The 26,571-nt window shown below is 39.3% G+C and overlaps 1 protein-coding gene across 1 annotated transcript in view; it reads right to left on the reverse strand.

Moving 5' to 3' along the window:
* The window catches only part of LOC109498160 (translation initiation factor IF-2-like), a 243,517-nt gene that overhangs the window by 12,329 nt on the left and 204,617 nt on the right, over positions 1-26,571 (reverse strand). The window contains exon 7 of the mRNA XM_045055102.1: positions 18,295-18,399. The gene's annotated coding sequence lies outside the window, so the exon portion shown is untranslated. The remainder of the gene's footprint in view (positions 1-18,294; positions 18,400-26,571) is intronic.

Consider the following 26,571-nt stretch of genomic DNA (forward strand, 5'->3'; position numbering starts at 1 on the left):
TTATAAACTATATATTATATATTTATAAATACATTTCTTATTTATTATATTTGCTTATATGTTTTATTTACCCACAATTTATTATTTCTGTGCTCTTCATTTCTCTCTGTGGATTGTATTTACCAACTGGTATCACTTTCTTTAAGCCCAAACAATTCCTTTAGTATATCTTGTATGACAGGTTGACTAATAACACATTCTCTGAATTTTGACCATCAGAAACTTCCTTATTTTTAATTTTGATGGATATGGAATTCTTGATTAAAAGGTTTTTCTTGCACCTTGAATATGTCACTCTTATGCCTTTTGGCTCCATTACTTCTGATGAGAAGTTAGCTTTAAATCATATTTTTGTTCCCTTGTACATGATGAATCATTTTTTTTTACCGATTTTGAGATTTTCTTTTTTTCTTTGGTTTTCAACTTTTTCACTATGATGTGTTTGAGGGTGGAGATCTTAAGTTTATCATTCTTGGAGTTTGTTGAATTTCCTGGATTTGAAGATAAATGTTTGTCATAAAACTTGGAGAATTTTTAGCCTTTATTTTTTCAAAAATTTCTAACTCTCTCTCTCTCCTCACTTTCTGGTGCTCCAATAATAGGTACATGGGTATGCCTGATGCTGTCCCACAAGTCTTTGAGGCTCTATTCATTTTTCTTCATTCTTTTTTCTATTTTTCAGATTGGAAAATTTCCACTATTTTATCTTCAAAGTCACTAATTTACTCTTCTGCCAATATGCTATAAAGCCCACTTAGGGAATTTTTCATTTTTGTTATTGTACTTTTCAACTCTAGAATTCCCCTTTGGTTCTTTTTTATAGTTTCTATTTTTGTATTGACATTCCTTACTTATCAAACATTTTCATATTTTATTTTAATTCTTTGAATAAAGTTTTAATTATTTAAATATATTTATAATAGTTGCTTTGAAGTGTTTGTCTTCTCAATCTAACATCTGGGCTTATAGAGTTAGTTTTTATTGACTGATTTTTTTCCTGAATGTGAATCATACTCTACTGTTTCTCTGCATTTCTCATAATTTTTGGTTGACATCAGGCATTTCAATAATGCATTGTAGCAAGTCTCTATTCTGATTCCCCCCTCCCCCCCCCCCCCCCCCCCACCGATTAAAAAAAAATTGTTTGGCTTCAATGGTGGAATCTTTCTCCCCCATGACTTGCAGACTCCTGCTGATGCCTCTGCCCAGATTTTTTATTCTGTCTTTTCTTTTCTTTTCTTTTCTTTTCTTTTCTTTTCTTTCTTTCTTTCTTTCCTTTCTTTCTTTCTTTCTTTCTTTCTTTCTTTCTTTCTTTCTTTTTTCTGTCTTGGCTTGCTAGAAGTTATCTCTGTGTCAACATAGCCTAGTAGTCAGCCAATGATTTGAACAGAGATTTTGCTCAAACACCTTGAATCCATAAGGCTTTAACTCACTCCTCTGCTAACTTACCTATGTGTAGACCAAAGAGTGAGTAACTTCAAATTTTAGCTAGTTCTCAAGTATGCCTAGGTTTTTACTTTCCACTGGGCTCTCTTCAGTACCCCCTGTGCATGTATGTAGTTTCCCAGTCATCTAGGAATAGGTGGAGAGCTAATCTAGCACTCTATGGCTTTGGCTCTGTCTTTTTCAGAATCTCCTTATTACAATTCTGTCTAGTCAGGCTGTTTGCCCCAGCTGTGATCACAACATGATTCTGCTGTCCAGTTTTCCCAAAACCGTTTCTTAAAGAGACTGTCTTTTTTCCATTGGATATTCTTTCCTGGTTTGTCAAAGATTAGTTGGCCATACATTTGTGACTCCATTTCTGCATTCTCTATTTTGTTCCATTGATCTATGTGTTATTTTTGTGCCAGTACCATACTGTCTCAGTGATTACAGCTTTGTAATACAGTTTAAAGTCTGGAATTGTGATGCCTCAAGGTTTAGTTTTCTTTTCAGGATTTCTTTGGCTATTCAAGGTCTTTTCTGGTTCCATCACATACCTCTTTATTCTGTCATAGCCAAAAGTCCTGTCTGCATGCTTGGTTATTTTTGGATGTCAGACATTGTGCATTTTATATTGTTTTGCTGGATTTTGTTCTATATCTTTAACTACAGTTATATTTTGTTCTGGTGAACTGTTAAATTACTTGGGATCATTTGGCTTATTTCAAGACTTGCTTTTAAGCTTTGTTAGAGCAGGTCTAGAGTAACCTTTAATCTAGGGCTAATTTAGTGCTACTACTAAGGACTCTTTTTTTTTTTTTTTTTTTTTTTTTTTGAGGACTACCCAATGCCCCATATATTATGAGGTCTTTCTACTCTGGCTGGTAGGAACACAAACTATTCCCAGGTCTGTGAATTGTCCTGCTTATTCCTCTCAGGTGGTTCTTTCTCTGACCAAGAGTAGATTCCTCTTATACATACACAGATCAGTGCTCAGCCAAAGATTCAATGAGATCCCTCTCAGACCTTTGGAGCACCCTCTCTCATTCCCTCTCTCTCCGTTGCTGCTGCTCACTCTTCTTTGGTACTCTGCTCCACAAATTCTAGCCACCCTAACCTCCCCTGGTTAAGTCTCTATCTCTGCAACTCATAGAGACCTGCTTAGTTTACCCCCTCAGTGATGTGGACAGAAAATTGCCTCCAAGAAGTAAGTTCATGCAATTGTAGGGCTCACCTCATCACTTTTTCTCGGGGATCATAGTCCTGTACTACATGTCTGAAAAATACTTATTATATACATTTTTGTCCATTTTTCTAATTACTTAGAGAAGGAAGATAGATGTCATCTGTTAGTCCATCTTGGCTGAAAGTGAAAGTTAAAGAATTTTAATCACAGGACAGAAGTTATTTTATTCATCATTTTAGATCACTGTGGTTGTTTTGTAGAGAATAAATTATATGAGATAAGATTAGAAAAAGAGAGATCAGTTACGAGGTTTAGCAGTCATCTAAGGCAGAGATGATGGTTGCCTGGTCTAAAGAAGTTGTGGTTATTGACATTTAAAAGAACAGATTTGAGATGTATTTTGAACATAAAATGGATAAGATCTGCTGATTACTTAGATGTAAGAGATAAGGGGAAATGAGGACACAAGGATGATTCCTGACTAACAAGCCCAGCCAACTTTCATTTCCTTTATCCTTTTTTAAACCCCAAATTTAACTTCTCATCCTTCCCTTACCACTCTGCCCTTTGAGCCCAATCCCCTTCCTTGTTTCTTGATTCCTTCTCTGAAACAGAAAATGTATAATAGTCAATCCAGCAACTATAGAAAGGATAATTTATTGGTTATGTACCTCATGGGCATTGAGACCCAGTAGAGACAACTTATTTAGTGGCCTACAACAAAGAGGCCCCCCTCCCAAAAAAAGGAGGACTTAACAGAACCAGGTCGAGCAAGATGTGTAGAATCCACTGTTATAACCCAATAGCAAGATTTCAGGCAAACAAAGACCATTCAGAATAGGTCTCATAAGACAGAGTTCTCCTGTTGGTTGAGGTTCTGGCTAGGTGAAGCTCAGAGCCACATGGCTGGTCCCATCTTGGGTCTCATCATGGCAAGTATAACTTTCTGAGATGTGAAGTGTTGTCCTGTTTAGTCTCAGAAGCCTATGGCATTTGTGTTCAAAAGAAGTCACTTCCTTTGGGAGTAATGACCTTTAGATGGAGGCTTTATTGTGTAAGATCCTGGAGCACAGGGCCCAAAAGGCCAGGGAGATATAAACTTCTTTGTGTCAATGCTATGAATAAAGCAACCCAGTCACTCCTAAGACTAGGCAAGAGACTCGGGGTGGGGGGGGGTGGTAAGTCTGGGAGTCTCTGGATCTTTTGCTGTTCTCTTTAGTGTCACACAGTTTAACAGTGCATTATTCCATAACTGCTTTGTGATATCTGAGTTCTTACATCCTTAATTAGACTACTATATTTGTTTCCTAGGGTTGCCATTACAAATTACCACAAACTGGGTGGCTTAAAATAATAAATTTGTTGTCTCAGAGTTCTGGATGCTAGAAGTTCAAAATCAAGGTGTTGACAGGGCCATGTTCCAAGACCATTCAGAGATTGCTATAGTTACTTTATTGGATCAATTATGAGACATCCTCTAATGTAAGGCCAGATTTTCTTATGAAATCTGTAGGGGAGAATCTTTCTTTGCCTCTTCTAGTTTCTGGTGTTTGCTGGCCATCTTGGAGTTCTTCGCTTGTAACTACATCAATCCAAACTCTGCCTCTGTCACCACATGGCCATCTTTTCCCTGTGTCTCTGTCTCTGTGTCTCTTCTCTTCTATTCAGGACACAGTATGACCTCATCTTAACTAATTATATTTCCAACTACCCTATTTCCAAATAAAGAAAGTCACATTCTGAAGTACTGGGAATTTCTTTGGGGTACACAATTCAACCCGTAACAACCTCCCGTAAGAAGTAGGGCCGTGTCTCATACTTTTTTTGCTTCATGGACACTTAACTCAGGACATTCAGCAAGTTTCCTGCTTTGGGCGGATGTGAAATAAAATGAAGGACTATGATAAAAAGAAATGACACGGATTTTATGTAAGGCAGGAAAATGTATTTAATTGTAGTGAAATTATATTTTGATATTAATTGATATGTTTTCCTAGAATTCTTCTTATTTGTCTTATGGCTTTTTCCCCATTTTTGAGATATGGATTGTCTTACAGAAGGTTGTTACAGAAAAATCAGAGAACAAGAGTAAAATATTACCTTTTAAGTTTTAAAAGTTCAGGTCCAGGAAGAAGACAAAAGGATTTAGAATAATATTTGGTTCATCAAAGCCAGTTCATCCCTTTTCCCTTCTGTCAACCTGAGATTAAAATCTACAGAACTGGTCAGGGAAGAAGAGGAGCATCTGAGAGGAAGCGAGATGTTATTGGTTCCTGAGCAGGGGTCCTGTGGCTTATCCTCAGGGATAATTCCTGGGGCCAATGAAGGAAGTGAAACCTTCCTAAGAAAGTTTAGGGATTTAGGAGAAGAGTAAGGTTGTACCTTGTTTCCAGGGAGGTCACAAGACTTGTAGGATTTTCCTGTCCAGAAGGGGTAGAAGTGCAACTAAATGTCTTCTCTACTTCTGAGAGGGATGGCCAAGTACCTGAGATACAGCCAGGTTGGAGGGGCCTATGGTCAGGTGCAAGAGGCTGAGAATGACTTTAGGACTGAAGATAGACATCTCAATGTCTCAACTGAAGATAGACATCTCAATAGATGCAGGTACAGGCAGATAACAACTGAAGGCCAAAGTCCCCTTCTCCAACCCACTCTCCAACACACCCAGATCTCAAGTTAACCCTAAAGATGGCTCTTTGAATTGACATACTATGTTTCTACTCCTATATAAAATGAGGTTCATAAAATAAATTATGTTTGGTTAAAATTAAATTATTAAATTATTATTTAAAAAATAAAGTTTATTTCTTTCAACCTTTAATTTGTGGTCTGAGATTTATTTCAGCTACATAAAGAAAATGATCATTCTAAATGTGCAAGTTGGTTCTTATTTGTAGGTGGGCAGTGGGAACTGAAACTGTCCTCTGGGCAGCCAGGTACTCCCAAGTGTGACCTAGCATTTTCCCAGACTACAGAAATTATTGCTGAAATCTCACTGATTGGGCCTCTCGGGGGGAGGGAAAGGGAAGTGGAAGGAGTGGGTGGGGGTGGGGGTGTGATTAAACCACTCAAGTTATATTTTAAACTATGGATATATTGTTCTGAGAGTGACTCTGGGCCTTTTAGAGGGGAAGTTCTGAGCAGCTATGAAACTGGAGGTACCTGGAGGAAACTCAGTTGTTACCAAGGAGCAGGTGTGCTGAAATTGTGGCCTTAATGTCACCAGCTTCTGTTTAGAAGGCATCAGAGGAGAAGAAACAGTTCTGTGGGATAGGCCATGGGTTATCATTTAAAAATAATCTCTTTTCTGAAAAACTATGACCTCACACTTGAGGGTATCTCATAGTTGGTACAATAAGGTAAAATATATCAGTCTCTGAATAGTCTTTCTGTTGGGGTTGGGGGGGGGGGGAGAAATGGAAAGAAAAGTAGGCAGAAAGAGAAGAAACAGAAGGGAATAGAAGCCATCTGAAATAAATGATCTCATTAAAGGACTTTTGGAGGAAAGGTCAGAGTCAGAATTAGCCTTTGGAATTAGACTGAGATTTGAGTGTCAGTTTTGCCACTCACTAAATGACCTTGGGCAAATATTTTTAACCACTCTGTGCCTTGAGTTCCCAATTTGTAAAATGGGATGTGTTATGTGAAGACCTGGTGAATTTTGCTACATTGGCTCTTAATGTTTATTTCTAAACAAGTTCATCATTTTCACTTTTAATAACCCAGTATGGTTGACAGTCTCTGATGTTGTCCCCAATGACCCATATTTCCTGGTAGTCACAGCCTTGTGTAATCCCTTCTCCTTGAGTGTGGGTTTGACCTAGTGAGTTGTTTCTAATGAGCAGGGTATAGAAGAAATAATGGGATAACATTTCCTATATTAGGCTATAAAATGACTGGCTTCTGTCTTTCGTTCATTCTCTTTGTCTTTCTCTCTCTCCCTCTCTCTTTCTCTCGGATCACTTTCACTGAGGAAGCATCCTGCCACGTGGTGGGCAACTATATGGAGATGGCCACATGGTGTGGTAAAGAACTGAGGCTCTCAGTGAAACAATACAGAGAAACTGAAATCTGACAACAACCACATAAGTGAGTTCAAAAGTGGGTCTTTCATTCCCAATCAAGTCTTGAGCTGATTGGAGCCCCAGGAAACAGCTTGGCTGCAATCTCATGAGAGACCTTGAACTAGAGACGTTCAGCTAAGCTCCTCCCAGATACCTGACCCATAGATAATGTTTGAGACCACATTTGTTGTTTTCAGCTTCTAAGTTTTGGAATAGTTTGTTATGCAGCAATATATAACTGACACATGGCTCATATCTATCTCACAGTGGGCCCAGTTGTGTTCACGTTGTGGTTATTTTTCCAGTTTTAGAATGTATAATTAGAATAGATATACGTAGCAACTGGCAGAGTCCCCACAGTGGTTCTCTGACACATAAAATGAGGGCTATTGTGGTAAGAAAGACCAAGTGAAAGCCACTAGAACTATCTGTACCTACAAGAACAGTAAACCAAAAGCAATACTGCATTCTTGGGGGAATTGCAGAGATTGATGCTACTTGGAAGGACTTACAAGATGCAGGGGTTGTGACTCAACCAGAATGACAATAGGCTGTCATAAATTTAATAGGTGGTGGCACCAATTGTAGTTGCATTTCCAGATGTGGTTTTGTTGCTGAGATATCAATACATCTCTGGTATGCAGTTATAGATCTGGTAAATGCTTTTATTTTTGTACCTGTTCGTAATGACCATCAGAAGCAGGTGGCTTTCATCTGGCAAGGCAGCAATCCACCCTCTCTGTCCTACCTTGGGGGTCTCTCAACTCAAATCTTATGTCACAATCTAACCTACAAGAACTTTGCTTGCCTTCTTCCATAGGATATCACACTAGTCCGTTACTTTGATGATTTTATGCTTACTGGACATGGTGAGCAGAAAGTAGCAACTATTCTAGACACATCAATAAGACATTTGTGTGCCAGGGAGTGGGAAATAAATTCCACAGAAATTCAAGGACCTGCCACCTTGGTGAAAGTTGTAGAGGTCCAATTATCTGAGATATGAAGAGATTTCTCAACTAAGATGAAGGGCAAGTTGCTGCACCTGGTTCCTCTTACCATGAGGAAAGAGGCACCATGCCTACTGAAATTCTTTTAATTTTTGAGGTAACATATATCTCATTTGGATGTGCTACTTTGACCCATTTACTGAATGACCTGAAAAGCTGTCCATTTTGAGTGAATCCCAGAATAAGAGTAAGCTCTGCAACAGGTCAAGCTGCTATGCAAGCTGTTCTTCTAATTGAGCCATATGACTCAGAAGATAAGATAGTACTTGAAGTATTAGTGTCACATAGGGATGCTGTTTGGAGCCATTAGCAGGCCCCTATCCTACAGGTGAATCACAGCACAGACCCTAAGAGTTTTTTTTAGCAAAGCTATGCTTTCCCCTTTTGGGATCCAGTTTTTGGCTTGTTACTGGGACTTAGTAGAGACTAAATGCTTGGCCATGAGCTACCAGGTTATCATATGACCTGAGATGCTCACCATCAATATCATCTGATGCAGATCTTGAAGGCACAAATAAATTGCATGAGGAAGTGGCCCAGATGTCCATCCCCCCTACTCCTGCTACATTTCCTTCTTTCTCTCCACCACACTGATGGCTTCATGATGAGTTCCCTAGGATTAGTTGACTGAGGAAGAAAACACTTGAAGTTGGTTTACAAATAACTCTTCAGGGTGCCTGGGTGGCTCAGTTGGTTAAGGGTCTGACTTTGGCTCAGGTCATGATCTTGCAGTTGGTGAGTTTGAGCCCTGCGTCGGGCTCTGTGCTGACAGCTCAGAACCTGGAGCCTGCTTTGGATTCTGTGTCTCACAATCCAAATTCTCTCTCTGCCCCTCCCCCACTTGTGCTCTCTCTCTCTCTCTCTCTCTCTCTCTCTCAAATAAATAAATGTAAAAAAAATTTTTTTAAACCCAATTAACTCTTCAAGATAAAGCAGGGCTGGCCATCTGCCTTATCTTCAAGATAAAGTGGACAGCTGTAGCACTATAGCCTCATTTTGGGACAGCCCTGAAAAACAGTGTTGAAGGAAAATCTTTCCTGTGGGCAGAACTTTGTGCAGGACATATAGTTGTTCATTTTGCCTGGATTAATAAATAGCCAGACATATGGGTCTACATTAACTCATGGGCTGGGGCTAATGATTTGACTGGATGGTCAGGGACTTGGAAGGGACACATTGGAAAATTGGTGACAAGGATATCTGGGCAAGATATATGTGGATAAACCTCTCCAAATGGACACAGAATATGAAAATATTTGTGCCCCATACAAATGCTCACCAAGGAAGGATTTAAATAATCAGGTGAATAGGGTGACCTATTCTGTGGATGTCAGTCAGCCCTCTTCTCCAGTCATTCCTGTTATTGCTTAATGGGTTCATGAACAAATGGCCATGGAATCAGGATGGAGGTTATGCTAGGCTCAGCAACATGAACCTTCACCATCCAGGGCTTTTTTTTTTTTTAATTTTTTTTTCCAACGTTTTTTATTTATTTTTGGGACAGAGAGAGACAGAGCATGAACGGGGGAGGGGCAGAGAGAGAGGGAGACACAGAATCGGAAACAGGCTCCAGGCTCCGAGCCATCAGCCCAGAGCCTGACGCGGGGCTGGAACTCACGGACCGCGAGATCGTGACCTGGCTGAAGTCGGACGCTTAACCGACTGTGCCACCCAGGCGCCCCAGGGTTTATTTGGATAAAAGTACTGCTGAATGCCCAATCTGCCAATAGCAGAGACTAACTTGGAGACCCCCAAATGGCATTATTTCCTGGGGGATCAGCCTGATTGCAGGTTAATTACATTGGTCTGCTTCTATCATGAAAGGAATAGCATTTTGTTCTTATAACATAGGATTTGCCTTTTCTGCTTATCTTCCTGCCATGCTTCTGCCAAAGGTACTATTTGTGAACTGACCAAATATTTTATCCAAAAGCATGGTACTCTACACTGCACCACTTTTGATCAAGAAACTCACTTTATATGAAGTTAGGCAATAGGTCCATGCTCATGGGATTCACTGGTCCTACCATGTTATTTATAATTCTGAAGCAACTGATGTAGTAGAATGGTGTAATCACTTTTCAAAGGCTCAGTTAAGGCATCAAGTAGGTGGCAACACTTTGTGCGGCTGGAGCAAGGTCCTTCAGATTGTGATAAATGCTCTAAATCAATATCCATTATATTGCTGCCTCTCCCATAGTGAGATTCACAAGTCTAGGAATTAAGGGGATAGAAAGTGAAGTTGTTGCTATCATTATTACCCCTAGTGATCTTCTAGTACAATTTTTGTTTCCCATTACCACAAGGTTAGGCTCTGCTGCTCTGGAAGTCTTAGTTCCAAAGGGAGGAATGCTTCTACCAGGAGACACAACAGTGATTCCAATGAGCTGGAAGTTGAGACTGCCACCTGGCCACTGTGGGCTCCTAAGGCCACCGAATCAACAGGCAAACAAGGGATTTACTAGATGGCTGTGGGGACTGATCTTGACTATCAAGAGATAATTGAGTTGCCATCGTACAGTCAGTATTTCTGGAATGTGGGAAATCCTATAGAGCAACTTTTAGTATACCAATATTTTGTGATTATTAAGACAATGGAAAACTCCAACAAACTCCAATTCACGCAGGACTGCTAATAGCCCAGACCCTTCAGGAATAACATTTGGAAACAGGCAAATAAATGTAACCAATTGCAAAAAAAGAACTGTAATCTTTCATGAGTATTATATATATATACACACATATATAGAGAGAAAATATTTTTGTTTTCCTCCTTCTCTTCCACTTCCTTATCTAAGATGTGCTATGTATAATTAACATCATATCTCAATATTTAAGCTATAAGATGTCAAAGAGTGAAGTGTGAATTAGATGGTAGAAAGATAAAGATCACTCAACATAAAAAGGATCTTTATTCTCCTTTGCTCAAAGGATTAACACAGGAGTTGGCAAACTATGGCCCAAGTGCTGGCCATCTGCTTTTGTAAATAATGTTTAGTTGGAATATAGCCACATTCATTCAGTTACATATTGTCTATGGCTACTTTCATACTACCATGTTAGTAATGAATAGTTGCAACAGAAACCATGTGGCCTGCAAAACCTAAAATATTTACTATTTGGCTCTTTAAGAAAGAGTTTTTTGACCTCTGGGTTAGCATGCTACTGGTTTTTGGGGATAGTTATATTGTATGAGGCAGAAGGATGACTTCATTATTATCTTTATTGGGGATTAAATATGGAGATAAGCATGGGTGTCAAGTTGGTGAAGAACAGATTGTGGTGGCTTTATAAGGTGTCATCTTGGCCAGATTGAACTACATTTCTCAGAATTCCCTTTCTTGTATATTTCCAGTTAGGTTGGACCACAAGATTCTTGTGGGCAATTTGGTGAGTGTAAGTAAAGCAATAGCTCACTTTTTTGTAGGTTACATACATTGTCTCCTGGCCCTCCTTGGTGTGGGACAGTGGCCAAGATTGGAACTGCTCTGTCTCCTTCTGGATTCTCTTTCAGCTTCTTATTCATTCAGAGGAGTTATTAGATGTTTGCATTCCTGTTGTGATGTTCACTATTGATTGCTAGTGTGTACTCAGTGTGTGTGTGTGTGTGTGTGTGCGTACATGCTTGTGCTTGTGTGTGTGTGCATGCATGTGTATGTGTGTGTTTAGCTCCATGACAAAAGGCTGAGGCTTCTGTATGACCAAGGTCAGAAGCAAGAACTGACATTGGTTTTAGCCTATCCTCATATGCATCAGCTTGTACTCTTCCCACTTTACATCCCGACTGTTTGCCCTGTGGACTTCAAGTTCCAGTATCAGATGCAATGACAACAACCTTAGAGAGACTGTTTAGCTAGATCCTACAACTGCATCAAGTCAAACCTCTGTATATATGGATGACCAATCCATCATGTACAGATATTTCATATGACTGAACCCTAACTGATATGCCCAATAATAATTTATAAAGGTTAAAATATTAAGTAGGTATATTTGTTTTTTCTATCCTTCTGTTGTTAATTTCTTTCTTTTTAAAATTTTTTTTATTAAAAAATTTTTTTTAATGTTTATTTATTTTTGAGACAGAGAGAGACAGAGCATGAACGGGGGGAGGGTCAGAGAGAGAGGGAGACACAGAATCTGAAACAGGCTCCAGGCTCTGAGCTGTCAGCATAGAGCCCGGTGCGGGGCTCAAACTCACAGACCTCGAGATCATGACATGAGACAAAGTTGGATTCTTAACCGACTGAGCCACCCAGGCGCCCCAATTTCTTTCTTTTTTAAAAAAGATTTTGTTTTTGAGTAATATCTATACCCAATGTGGGGCTCAAACTTACAAACCCGAGATCAAGAGATGCATGCTCTACTGACTGAGACAGTCAGGTGTCCCTTCTAGTGTTCATTTCTAAGTCTTATTGCATTTTGTTCAAAGTGCTTGCATGAATACTGCCTTTTAGAGTTTGTGAAGGTTTTCTTTATGACATAATACAAAGCCAGTTTTTGAAACCGTTTTCACATATGTTTCAGAACAATATGTAGTCTCTGTTGAGTTCAAAGTTCTATAGAACTTGTTACTATGCTATATAAATTCTGCATACACTTAATCAATTTTGTCTATTTTTTATTATGACAGTGGTCCTGTTGACATCTTTTATTATGACAGTGGCCCTGTAAACTTCTCTTTGTATTTCTGGTATTTTTGCTTTATAAATTTTTGAAACTATATTATTAGGTACATAAAAGTTCATGAGTGATTTAACTTCTTCATGGACCATACATTTTATCAATATGAAATATCTATTTTTCACCCCTTTTAATGTTTTTATACCATCTTATCACCTTCCATTACTACTTAATTAGTAATTGAAATAATATGAAAAATGCTTAGTGTCACTCCTGAATAATAATACACAGGTAATAAATGGTAGCTGCTGCTATTATTTTGGGTCCCACTGTGTACGGTTGTCTTTTGGGAGACAAAGAGGAAAAGAAAGGACTGAAGGACTCTAGTTTAAGAAAAAGAGCAACTACCTCACAGGCACTGCATAGTGATGCTTAGGGCTTCTTTTCCCCTGAACAAGGTGATGGAACTCCAGGGAAGAGAGGCTCTTAGGCTTGGACAAATCACCAGAAAGCCTGCCAAGAGAGGTCTCCTAAGCAGCCAAGAGAAAATAACAGAAACATATTTTCTTGTTGGATTTTGGCCTTTCTGCTTTTGAGGCCCAGCTGAAACCAGGGATGGAAAAAAAAGCAAAACAAGGTCGGACCTAGTAGTAGACATGTTTCTGTGGTTGGAAGGTCAGATTAATCTCTTCGGAGGTCCCCTCAGATTTGGGCACGTATAGGCCTATAAAAGCAATGCTCAAAGCACTGATAATTCTCCACCCAGTGGAATTCTCACCTCTGTCAAACTTAGATATATTAAGGATTCTCTTCTCACTGCCCCATTCCCCACATCTGCATCTCTCAGGTTTGCCCTGCAGTTGAGTCCATTTTATTTTATTAGAGGTCCTCATTCCTGTTGTGATGTTCACTATAGATTGCTAACTGCCCTTAGTGTGTATGCATGCTTACGCATGTGTATGTTTACCTCTGTGTGTGTGTGTGTGTGTGTGTGTGTGTGTGTCTGTATGTATGTATGTATGTATGTAGGTATGTTTTTAGAACCCCTAAATCAGGGTAGCCTTGTTAACTGGATACTTGATTGTTTAAAATCCTTTGACTCCAAAAACCTGCCACCTGCCTGAAATTCTTCACTTCTCTTTAACTTGCTACCTGAAATTCATAGAATCATAAAAGATTAAAGCTTGAAGGTACCTTAGAGATTAATTAGTGCAAGGATCTCATTTCACTAAAGAGCGAAGTGGAGTCCAGAGAGGTGAAGTGATTTGCCCCAAATCACACTAGTGAGAGGCATCCTGGAGTGTCTGGGGGTGGGAGAAAGTACATTCTAGGAGGTAGGAATGGACAAAAATGGAGGTTGACAGGCACATGGCTTCTGCTGTTCTGGCCTTACTACTAACAACACAACACACTTTTAAGAGAAAATCCCAACTGCAATGGCAGCACAGTAACAACAACTACAACTCATTTGTACTGTGTTAAAAACTTACCATATACATTGTCTCATGTAAGCTCACTCCATGAGAAGTAACTATTATCAGTAGTGTAGTGAAGATAAAATTGGGGCCAAGAAAATAGGAAAATCCATGGAAAATAGATAATGTGTCCTTAGGAGCCTGCTGGATATGCTGGTGGTCTGTCCCTCCCTTTCTTCTTCCTAAGAGAACCACAATTTTGTTCAGGTTTCTTGTTCTTCCCACATTTATGTGCCTTGGGGAAGATGACCACAATCCCAAGTTCTAGGGATGGCTTTGATTGGCTTAAGAGGAAGCTACTTGGACCATTTTGATGGGAGGAAAAGCTATGTGTGTGGTGTAGTGTTCATCAGGAAAGCCTTTCTTTACTCTTCTGAAGAAACACTGGAACCTCTTTTCCTTCCCTACTAGGGAGGAATGAAGAATCATGCAGTTCCAATTGCCACAGGACCACAGCTTCGGAATGAAGCTGACAGAGACAACAAGCCTGAGAAGTAGAAAGAATCTGAGTCTTTTGGGATCTCACTGACTTGCTAAAGCAACGAAGCCTAGAGCTTGCCTTACTTTTGGGTTTGTAGTTAAGTGAGCCAATATATCTCCTCTAGAGACCAGTTTAGGAGAATTTTCTATTACCTTTAGCATCTTATAGCAGGGACAAAGGGATGAACCTCATAGCTAAGAATAAATTCAGCTTACTTCTGTAAGGAATGGCTCTGCTGATCTTTCTGATACATTTAAACATCTCTCTCTTCAATTAATATAAAGTACAATATGAAGAAGCTGGAAAAATATGAAATATTTTTCTTACAGATCTTTTTTTTTTTATTTTTTTTTCAACGTTTATCTATTTTTGGGACAGAGAGAGACAGAGCATGAACGGGGGAGGGGCAGAGAGAGAGGGAGACACAGAATCGGAAATAGGCTCCAGGCTCCGAGCCATCAGCCCAGAGCCCCATGCGGGGCTCGAACTCCCGGACCGCGAGATCGTGACCCAGCTGAAGTCGGACGCTTAACCGACTGCGCCACCCAGGCGCCCCTCTTACAGATCTTTTAATCCACTATCAGAGTCAGCATTCCTGTATGGCTTCTAAAATGTGCCAGCTTTGTGCCAGATTATAATCAAATCCTGGCTCCATTACTTCCAAATATATGACCTTAGGCAAGTTAATTTGCCCCTCTGTGCCATAGTATCCTCAACTGCAACAATGGGTTAGTAATAGTGCCCACCTTACAGAGTTGTTGAGAAGATTAAATGAATTAATATATGTGGAGAGATTTAAAAGTGTGAGTATACAGTAAAGGCTCAAAACATTTAAATATTTTTATGGTGAAAAGCAGAAAGAATAAGCCAAGACACCTAATTATTATAAATAATATATACTAATAATAATATATGCTAATGTGGTTTTGGTATATTTATTAATATATTACCTATCATGTGCCAAGTATCTGGGTAGGTATTTTACATGTATTTTCTCTAATTCAAATAATAACTCTCTGAAGTAGGATTGATTCACTTCATTTCCAGATGAAGAAACTGGTGTTCACAGAGGCTAAGGGATGTAGTCAAAGTTACATGTCCAGTGACTGTAGAGCCAGGATTTAAACCCAGGTGTAACTCCAGAGTCTATTCTCTTTCCCCTATCATGCAGCTTTCCAGAGCACCTCTGGTGGGGAACAATGAATTTAGGGTCATGAACAACTCTAAGAAAGAGCAGAGAAAAAAGAGTGCAAACAGAAAGTCGGGCATAAAAGAAATAGAAGTGTTTGGAGATGGGGAAAGGCTCAGACCCATATTGAAGCTATCCCCTGAATGCTGTGCCTTTTTCCAAATGACCAGAATTGCAATAGAAGGTGCTGTTCCCTCTGAGCGATATTTCCCAAGTCTGAGAAGATGCGATGCACTAGGAATTCTTTCAGCCTTGCCATTTGAGAATGGAGAAGCAGGGAAAGAAGTGAAGGCAGTGAAATTAGAAATTCAAATGGCATATGATGAAATCACTTTGGACGCCACAGTTATTAACCCCAAGTTGGCTCATTCCTCTAAATCTTGAGCTCCTTCTCAAGTGTACTATACATTAAGTGCCAGAAAGTATTGATCTCTTCTTTCATACAGCTAGTACATCTCTCCACCACTGAAATGCAAAGAAGCAATAAATGCTGAATAAGAAGTTTCTTCTGGAAAGACCAGTACTGAACACATTCTAAAGATGAGGCAGCAGTGATAAGTATCTTTCTGAAAAATGGAGATAGGAAGACCTATCCTGGAGGATCTGCCAAGGAATTTTTTACTATGGGGATTCACCCTAAGCACATTCATTCAAATAATAAAGTGGTAGTGGCATTTGAAAGAATTTAGAAAGGTCTCTAAACTCTGATCTTGTCAGAATAGATTGTTGCAAAATGTTCCAGATAGTTCTTTAGAGCTTCATTTGAAGACCTTGACATAAGTCCAAAGCAAATCTCTGCCGTAAAAGTTGTATTGGTAGAATGATTAAGCATTACGTGATATTCTTTGCAGAGAGGTGTTCATTTGATGAGGAATTGGGGAAAGCTTTTTCATACCATTATTGCAGCTCTTTGCAAAGACTTCAGTAAATTCTGGCTTCTGTCCTTGGTCAGAAGTTAACCACCACTAGTTAAGATAATTAGTAGTACATAAAACAATGCTTGAGGTTTAACTCAAAAGAGTGTGGGAATGGAAGGATGAAGGGGGAGGAGACACCAAGTGCCAGACTTAATTGCCAGAGGCAAAGTGAGTGTGTTGGTCTCTGAATAGGCCATAGGCCAGACAGTAACCAGAATGATTTGATGTACAGAGATTCTGGTGTTGGTTAATTGTTTAGGGAATTCTTGGCATGGAAAGAGATGCCTAACCTGCTAAAGCCCTACTTGACTTGCAATCTTTTTTTAAAAAAAATTTTTTTTTCAACTTTTTATTTATTTTGGGGACAGAGAGAGACAGAGCATGAACGGGGGAGGGGCAGAGAGAGAGGGAGACACAGAATCAGAAACAGGCTCCAGGCTCCGAGCCATCAGCCCAGAGCCCGACGCAGGGCTCGAACTCACGGACCGTGAGATCGTGACCTGGCTGAAGTCGGACGCTTAACCGACTGCGCCACCCAGGCACCCCTTGACTTGCAATCTTTTAAAAGAGAAGTCTAGTGAGTAAGAACTTGGCTTACATTACCCCTAAAGTGAGTCCTAGCACTCACTCAATTACTAGACCTAGATGATTTCACAATGCAGAACACCTAGAGTGGAGACTTGATCAAGGCTACTAATGTCACAGGAACAAACTGTGAATCTTCCCCTTGTCTTCCCCCATAGATCTGAAACCACTTACTGGGTAAATGTGATCAAGAGAAAAGCACACAAAACATTCACAGGCTCTTCAGCACTCACCCTGGACTTACACTAATTTATGGGGGCCCAAAAGCACATTAACACTGAGCCTTATAAGGGACAGTTATTAAATAGAATTTTAACCCATTGCAACTCATGGTTGGTCCTGTGGGACCCCAAACTCTTTTCCCATGGCTATTTTCCCATGATCTAAAGATAAAGATAAAGATAAAATTGGACAATCTCAGCAACTGCAGGCATCTTTACATTGACTCCTTTACTCAGGGCCTATGGGCTTTTACAACAGAGAGGGCCAAGTGTAAGCTCTTGGAATAACCCCTCATTGGCAAAATGCTTACAGAAAAGCAATATTACTGCCTTACACCCATTACCACCTAGCAATATATTGTACAATTGTTTGTTTGTATATGGTCTTTTTCCTTCCCTAGCATGTAATCTCCTTGAGGGCAGATATTTTGCCTATCCTGTTCACTGCTCTATCCTCAGTGTCTAGGACAATGACTGGCACATAATAGATATTCAATTAATATTTATTGACTACATAGATGACTAAATTTCTGAAGGAGATTTCAGAAGTCAATGCCATCATCAAAGATTTGAAAGATACAGGTGTGGTAATTCCTACCACATTTCTATTTAAGTGAATATGGATGGGCCTTGGAGTATAAAAGTGAATAATCATAAACTTAATGATCTGGCATTTCAAACTGCAACTTTGGTCCAAGTGCGGTGTTCTTACTGGAACAACAACAACAAACATGCTTCTGACACTTGGAACACAGCTAATCATCTAGTAAATGATTTTTTTTGTATTTCCTAGCCCAATAAATATAAACACTTCAGACAGGTTGATTTTACTTTACAGTAAAATTTCAGTACAATTTCACTGTCCTACTTCAGCTATGCATCAACTTTTTGCGACTGTACTATATTTGCTAAACCAAACCTTGACCATCTTATTATCCCACAGGACATTATTATGCTTTGCTCTATTGATGACATCATGCTTATAAGACTGTGTTTTAATTAACTACTTTGCATTTAAACTACCCCAAAATTTAGTGACTTAAAACAAAAATAAATATTTATTTCTCACAGTTTTTATGGATCAAAAATTCAAACAGGAAAGGATAGGGAGGGCTTACCTCTACTGTGATGAAGGGGCCTCAGCTAGAAGGCTCTAAGGCTGGAGTTGGAATAATATGAAGGCTTCTTCACTCATGTGTTTGGCAACTGACACTGGCTGTTACCTAGCAAGGTTCCAAGGCAAATGTTGAGAGAGAAAGAGAGAAGGGATGGGAAGAGAGAGAGAGAGAGGGAGAGAGAGAGAGAGAAAGAGGGAGTTAAGCTGCATCCTTTTTATAACTTAGTTTTGGAAATCACATAGCATCACTTACTTCATTGGTTGGGGGAGGCACAAGCACCTACCCAGGTTAAAGAGGGGAGGGAACTTCACCAACCTCTTAGCAGGAGCAATGACAATCACATTGTAAGAAAAACATGTGGGGTGGGGTAATATAAAGTGTGGATATATTTGGGAAATACAATCTGCCACATACTCAGAAGTAGCAGGTATGCTACATACATATGCATGCCAAAAAATGAGAGATGAAGCCTTTGAAAATGCAGTGGTCTACTAGTGATCAAATGCAATTAATGAACTATGACTAAATCCTGGTTTGAAAAAAACAGCTATAAAACACTAGTCGCTATCAATAATTCCTAACTTGAATATAAGACAAATTTTGTTATCCCACTGTTCTGTATAGGTGTATTTGTGGTGTTTAAATACAAATTTTAGTGCATAGGTTGTTAAATATCAATATGAAGTTGTATTAGACTAAAGAGGAAATGGGTAATACCCAGAAATTCTGCATGAAATTTTGCATTGTCTCCCTTCAGAGAGGAGGTGAGTACATTTTTGGTTACTATGAAGAAAAGATGCATTATATTTAGTAGAAGTGTGTGTGTGTGTGTGTGTGTGTGTGTGTGTGTGCGCGTGTGTGTCTAGGTATAGAAACAAGGGTGTATGTGGATATTGACTATTCAAAGGAGTGAGTAGTGGAACCTGATATTCTATAGGAAAATTAATTTCTTGCTTAAAATCCATTTCTGTTGCTTGCAAACAAGAAACCCAACTGATATAATTCCCCACATCAGAGAGAGTAACAGCAGCCACAGGATGAGAAGTAAACTCCATCATCCAGACCAACATCTGGGAGAGAAACAGCAATGGCAGTCAGTGATGATGGAAGATTTTGCTACCAACTGAAGACCATAGGAAAACTGCACCAGTAGCCATTACAAGGATTAAATGAGTCAACCTTTGAAAAGCACTTACTATAGTGGCTAGGTAGCAAGGACCATACAAGTGCTGTTCAACAATAAGAAATTAAATAGTGCTAGCAAGAAAAATTAAACAGCATATAAGTTTGGGGGGATTTCCACAAGGAAACAGAGGGAATTGAGGAAGTTAAATATCCCAGTCATTCTGTGATGGTGGTTTAGAGCCAAAGATATTTTTGCTACCTTTGAAATGGTTATCCATGCTCTAGACGGCCTTCTCCTGGCAGACAAAGATTCCTCACTTCATCCTACTGCCACCACCTTAGTCCACCTCTAGGCATTTCTGCCTAGATGACTGTACTATCCTATTAATTGTTCCCTGTAACTTCCACTCTCAACCTCCCTACAACCCATTTTTCACATTACAACCAGGATGATGAAATTGAAAGTCTAATTGTGACATTCTCCCAGATGAAAATCCTCCATCGTTTCTTTACTACTGATGCCAGCCAATATCTCACTGTTTTTTTTCAATTCTCCCTCTAACTTTGGAAAGTTCTCTTCAAGTGACCATGGTAAAAGAATAGCAGGGTCTAAATTCTGAGCATATCTCTAGAGTTTACCATTGCTAGTGAAGAACAACATCAACAAAATTAATCTAACATCCATTTAATGACATATATACTAGTTACTATGCAGTATGGCAGTTAAATATAATCAGTCTATGAGTGCATCAGGGTATGAGAGCTCAGTGAGAAAATCAGACCACCTTAAATATTATGGAATAAAGATCTATTATAGCAATAAGACCTTTCAGAATTAGGGAAAATTTGGAGAACTAAAGCCTAAAATACAGAGTTAGAGGATGAGATAAAATTGCTCATCAACCTTCCTGACACACTGGCACGATTGAGCAAGTTACAGCCTACTGGGGAATTTGGGGAGCCAGGCACATCAGTTGCTGAAGTGAGTATGTGAAGAGGTGGTGGAGAAATCTATGGTAAGCTATTGCCTTTGCATCTGAGGGCAGGCCTGGGTTGCTGTTGGTTGGCAGTGTCAGCAGCTGGAAAGAAGAGCTAGACATGCAGTGGGGAGGGCCAGGCTAAGCTAGAACACATCAGTACTTCTAACATCTCTCACTGCATCTAACCACAACTTTCAGAGAGTGCTGCTGTTTCACTTCTGCCTTCTAAGTCTTGTCCACATTTTTTGTCTGGACAACTTTAACACAGAACCACCCAGGGAAAGAGATTCTGGACAAAGTTGTTCTAGTTTAGCCAGGTTGGTACAGTACAAATTCATTACACTCAATAAACATTTAGATAAATTACTTGTTTATATTTCTTTTAAGCCATTTAACCAAATTGCTAGGTTTTGCCTTCTTATTCGGTTCATGGACTCTTTATGCAGGAAAATTTTTGTTGTTTTCTCTGATTTTAGATATTCATTCATCATCACCACAATCATATTCATATGTACTGTCTTAGTCAACTTGAGCTGCTGTAACAAAATACCATAGTCTACATGGCTTTAAAAAAGCAAACATTGATTTCTTACAGTCTGGAGGCTGGGAAGTCCAAGAGTAAGGTGACTGCAGATTTAGTATCTGTTGAGAGCTCTCTCTTCCTGGTTTGCAGATGGCTGCCTTCCTGCTGTGCTGTCACACAATGGAGAGAGAGATGACTCTGGTCTCTTTCTCTTCTTATAAGGACACCAATCCCATAAGGGAGTTCTATCCTCATGAACTCGTTGACACCCAACCCCCTCTCAAATGCTCCAATCCCAAATACCATCACATTGGAGAGTAGTGTTTCAACATATGAATTTGGCAGGACACAAACATTCAGTCTGTAGTATGCATGCACACATTTACATGCACACACACACACCTAAACACACACACACCAGAAAGTTATGGGTTTCTTTAAGGTGTGTTGTAGATTGGGTTCCCTAGAAGCAGATCCTGAAATGGGGATTCCTGTTCAAGTGATTTGTTGCAGGAGTACTCTTAGGAAAAAGCAATGAGGGAAGCAGGTTAGAGTAAGGGAAGAATATGGTCTCAACTGGATGCAAGCTTAAATCTGATCCCCTGGAAAAGCTCTGGAGCATAATTTGCTCCAGCTAGCCCGATCTCAAGGCAAGGGCACTGGCTCTTTTTCCTCTCATGCCAGTCAGTCACTGGCTGAGGTCTGTTGGTGGGGTGGTGGGTGGATGCAAAGCATTTGGCTGAGGGCAGTTCTCCAGAGAGCAGGCAGCTATGACAGTTATAAGTCAACACTTACTTTGTAAAGGGGATGGAGTGCAGCCCAATCTCATCCACTAAAAGATGCTTTAGGAGCAGAAATCTCTATCTAGACAGCGTGAGGGAACTCAGTCAGCTGAAACAGAAGGCCCACAACAGAATCTCCTGTTCTACTCCCTTTGTTTCTGTTGTGACCTGAGACATGCCACTGATTCTGTAGCAGTTTGGTGTCTTGACTCCTATTTCTAGATATCCCTCTGTGGCTCAGTGCTTGGTTATGGAGGCTACATTTGCCATTGGATTTGCCATGGTTCCTATTTTCTCTCTTGTGTTACTGACCTCAGGTTGCCTGGGGCTGATGTTTGGATGTCCACTTCTATTTCACTGCTCATCAGGGTTCTCAGGCTCCCTCTACCCTAGTACCCCACCTCCCACTTCAGCATTGTTATGTGCAACATAACATAATCACACCCATAAAAAGAAAGAGTTTCCACACATAGCTGGTCTTTCCCTCATTCCACAGAACTGCCTCTGTGGTTTGCTTACTAGCTCTGATCCTATCATTGCTCTCCTTTTTCCTCAGTATTTGTTATTTATTGCTGTGTAACAAATAATTCACAAATATAACAGCTGAAAACAAAAACATTATCTCATCATTTTTGTGAGTTGGAAATTTGAGAGCAGCCTAGGTGGGCAGTTGTGGTTCAGAGGGTCTCATAAGGTTGCAGTCAACATGTTGGCCATGACTGCAATCATATGAAGGCCGACTGGGATGGAAGAGCTGATTCCAAGATGGCGCCCTCACAGTCCATTTGGCAGAAGGCCTCAGTTTCTTCCTGTTGGAAGGAGACCGTCGTTTCTCACTACATGGAATTCTCCATAAAGCTACTTGATTGTTCCCAGGACATGGTAGTTTACATCTCTCAGAATGAATGATCCAAGAGCAAGTGATTCAATGTCTTTTAAGACCTAGTCTCAAAACTTATGGACAGTTACTTTTGCCAAAATTATTTGTTAGACATGAGTCATTAAGTCCAGTCTATAACCAAGGGGAGTGGAATTAAACTCCATTTCTTCAAAAGAGAAGTATTAAAGAATTTGTGGACATGGTTTAAAACCAACACACACACATACCACAATAGCAGGGCTCTTGGGCAGCTGTTACCTGGTCCTTACCCACCTAGGATACTTGCAGATCTGAGGTAGCAGATTCTGAACCAAGAGAATGAAATTTACCTCCATGAAGGGAGATTACATGACCACTATTCTAGGACATCTAAGAATTAGTGAGACAGAGGAATGAACAGTGAGGGGGAAAAGAAAAAAGAAAATGGGCTCTGGGGTCAGATAGACTGGGTTTCCAACCTTCACTTTGACATTTCTAACCTAGCTTGGGCAAATCATTTTATTCAAACCAATAAATTTTTTTGAGTATTAATTGTGTGTTAAGCAGTGCACTAGATAGTGGGGATAGAGGGCTGAAAAAAATTTCACTTTTGTGGTGCTTATAGTCTGGTTAATCAGACAGACATTAAATAAGCCATTTCAATTGTGATGGGGGTTATGTGCTATTAGAGCACATCCCAAGGAGATTTAGCCTTATCTAAGGAATAAAGGAAGACCTCCTTGGAGAAGGGACATTTTAAGTTGAAATTTGGAGGATGATTAAGAGTTAGTCAGGTGATAGGAACAGATAGTGCAAAGGTTGTTAGGTACCAAGACCCTTGAACTTCTAAGGAGACAAAAGAAAGTCAGAGGGGCAGGAATATTCCTGGTGAAGGAGACAGTGGGGAGAGATGAGACTGGAAAGCTGGCTAGAGACCATACTTCTCTTGAGTCTCAGAGTCCACATTAAGGATAGGATATCTACAGGTTCACAACAATGGTCAGGCCAACTACTGACTTTTTAAAAATGTTCCACTAATAACTTGGGGCAAATCATTTAATCATGGATTCATTTTTAAAGCTTTTTTTGTTTTAATTCCAGTATAGTTAACACACAGTGTTACATTAGTTTCAGGTGTACAGTACAGTGATTCAACAATTCTATACATTACTCAGTGCTCATCATGATAAGTGTACTCTTTAATCCCCATTCCCTCTTTCCCCCTTCCCCTAACCATCAGTTCATTCTTTATAGTTAAGAGTCTGCTTCTTGGTTTGTTTCTCTTTTTTTCCCTTTGCTTGTTTTGCTTCTTAAATTCCACTTATGAGTAAAATCATATGGTATTTGTCTTTAACTGACTTATTTCACTTGGCATTATACTCTTTAGCTCCATCCATGTTGTCGCAAATGGCAAGATTTCATTCTTTTTTTTCTGGATAAATAATATATATATTATTTATATATTATAATATAAATATATATAATATATTTATAATATACATTAACATTATAATATATAATATAATTATATATTAATTATATATAACTAATGATATATTAAATATATAAATATATTTGTATTAATATATAATATATATAATACATACATATTACACACACACACATACACACACCACGTCTTTCTTATCCATTCATCTATTGATGAATACTTGGGTTGCTTCCATAATTTGACTATTGTAAATAATGCTGCAATAAATATAGAGGTGCATATGTCCTTTCAAATTAGTGTTTTCATATTCTTTAGGCAAATACCCACTAGTGCAACTACTAGATCTTATGGTAGTTCTATTTTAATTTTTTGAGGAACCTCCATACTGATCTCCACAGTGGCTGCACCAGTTTGCATTCCCACCAACAGTGGATGAGGGTTCCCTTTTCTCCACATCCTCGCCAACTCTTGTTGTTTCTTGTGTTTTTGATTTTAGCCATTCTAACTCTTGTAAGATGGTATCTCATTGTGGTTTTGATTTGTATTTCCATGATGATAAGTGATGTTGAGCACCTTTTCATGTGTTTGTTGGCCATCTGGATGTCTTCTTTGGAGAAATATCTGTTCATATCTTCTGTCCGTTTTTAAATTAGATTATTTGTTTTTTGGGTGTTGAGCTGTAGAAGTTCTTTATATATTTTGGATACTAATCCTTTATTGGGTATATCATTTGCAAATATCTTCTCCCATTTCAACTATTGATTGTTTAAGTAGAGTTGTGGCTTGATGAGAGATGTACAAAACCTGGAAAATGAGTTAAAGAGGGACAAAGTGGATGCCCATTGGTGGAGCACTATAGGAGTTTAAGTGGGGAGGTGATGGTGATGGGGGAAGTAAGAGACCATTAGGAGACTAACAGATAGGACTTGGCCAATGACTGTGGGCTGGAGACAGGAATCAATGAACACTGTCCAAAAGGCAGATTTTTTTGATGGTAATGGTGGGTGATGGGTGGGTGGGAGCAGATTATACATTATGCTTTAGACATACAGAGTTCTAGAGACTTGTGAGATATGAACAGAAGTGTTGAAAGGCTTGGAGTTCAGGGAGGGCTGGGCTCTGAAGGCATCTGTGAGGGTCTAGACATACATGCTACAATATCTTCCTGAATGAATGAGATGGCCATGGCTAGAGTGTAGCAAAAGTCCAGGGAACCCTCATATTTAAAGAGCAGGGAGAAATGGAGACTGCAAAGGTCCCTGAGAAGGAACAGAGATGGGAAAAGGAGGAAAACCTGGGAGGTGTAAGGTCTGAGCTAAAGAAATGGTGTGTCTAGTGAATAAATGGGCAAAAGGCATGAATAGACACTTCTCCAAAGAAGACATCCAGATGGCCAACCGACACATGAAAAAATGCTCCACATCACTCATCATCAGGGAAATACAAATCAAAACCACAATGAGATACCACCTTACACCTGTCAGATGGCTAACATTAACAACTCAGGCAACAACAGATATTGGCGAGGATACGGAGAAAGAGGATCTCTTTTGCATTGTTGGTTGGAATGCAAGCTGGTGCAGCCACTCTGGAAAACAGTATGGAGGTTCCTCAAAAAACTGAAAATAGAACTACCCTACAACCCAGCAATTGCACTACTAGATATTTATCCAAGGGATACAGGTGTGCTGTTTCGAAGGGACACATGAACCCCAATGTTTATAGCAGCACTATCAACAATAGCCAAAGTATGGAAAGAGCCCAAATGTCCATTGATGGATGAATGGATAAAGAAGATGTGGTATGTATTTACAATGAGTATTACTCGGCAATCAAAAAGAATGAAATCTTGCCATTTGCAATTATATGGATGGAACTGGCGGGTATTATGCTAAGTGAAATTAGTTAGTCAGAGAAAGACAAATATCATATGACTTCACTCATATGAGGACTTTAAGAGACAAACAGATGAACATAAGGGAAGGGAAGCAAAAATAATATAAAAACAGGGAGGGGGACAAAACATAAGAGACTCTTAAATATGGAGAACAAACAGAGGGTTACTGGAAGGGTTGTGGGAGGGGGGATGGGCTAAATGGGTAAGGGGCATTAAGGAATCTACTCCTGAAATCATTGTTGCACTATATGCTAATTAATTTGGATGTAAATTAAAAAAATAAAATTAATTTAAAAAAAATTTTTAAATGGTGTTTTAGAGGAAGTGTTAAGTGGAATTATTGTTTTAATTAGGATAAATATAATCTTTATCTCATAGGACTCTTGTGAGGATTAAAAGAGATAACATATGCAAAAAAAATATTTTAGTAATTCATAGAGGTTTTGAATGTAGGGTGTTCTCTTTAGCAGAGAATGGGAGTATATGGGGTAAGGGTTGGGGGAAGAAGGCCAGGATGTTCCTTCTGAAGTAACTTCCCAACACCTGATGCATCTAAAGCAAACTTGTAGGCAACTATTGACACTTGGGGCCAGCCAACCTTTGATACAGTGCACTATAACTTTGGAAATCATGAAAAATGACCCTGCTCTCAAAAAAAAAA

Source organism: Felis catus, chromosome A3 (genome assembly GCF_018350175.1).
Source record: "Felis catus isolate Fca126 chromosome A3, F.catus_Fca126_mat1.0, whole genome shotgun sequence".
In the NCBI taxonomy this organism is placed as follows: Eukaryota; Metazoa; Chordata; class Mammalia; order Carnivora; family Felidae; genus Felis; species Felis catus.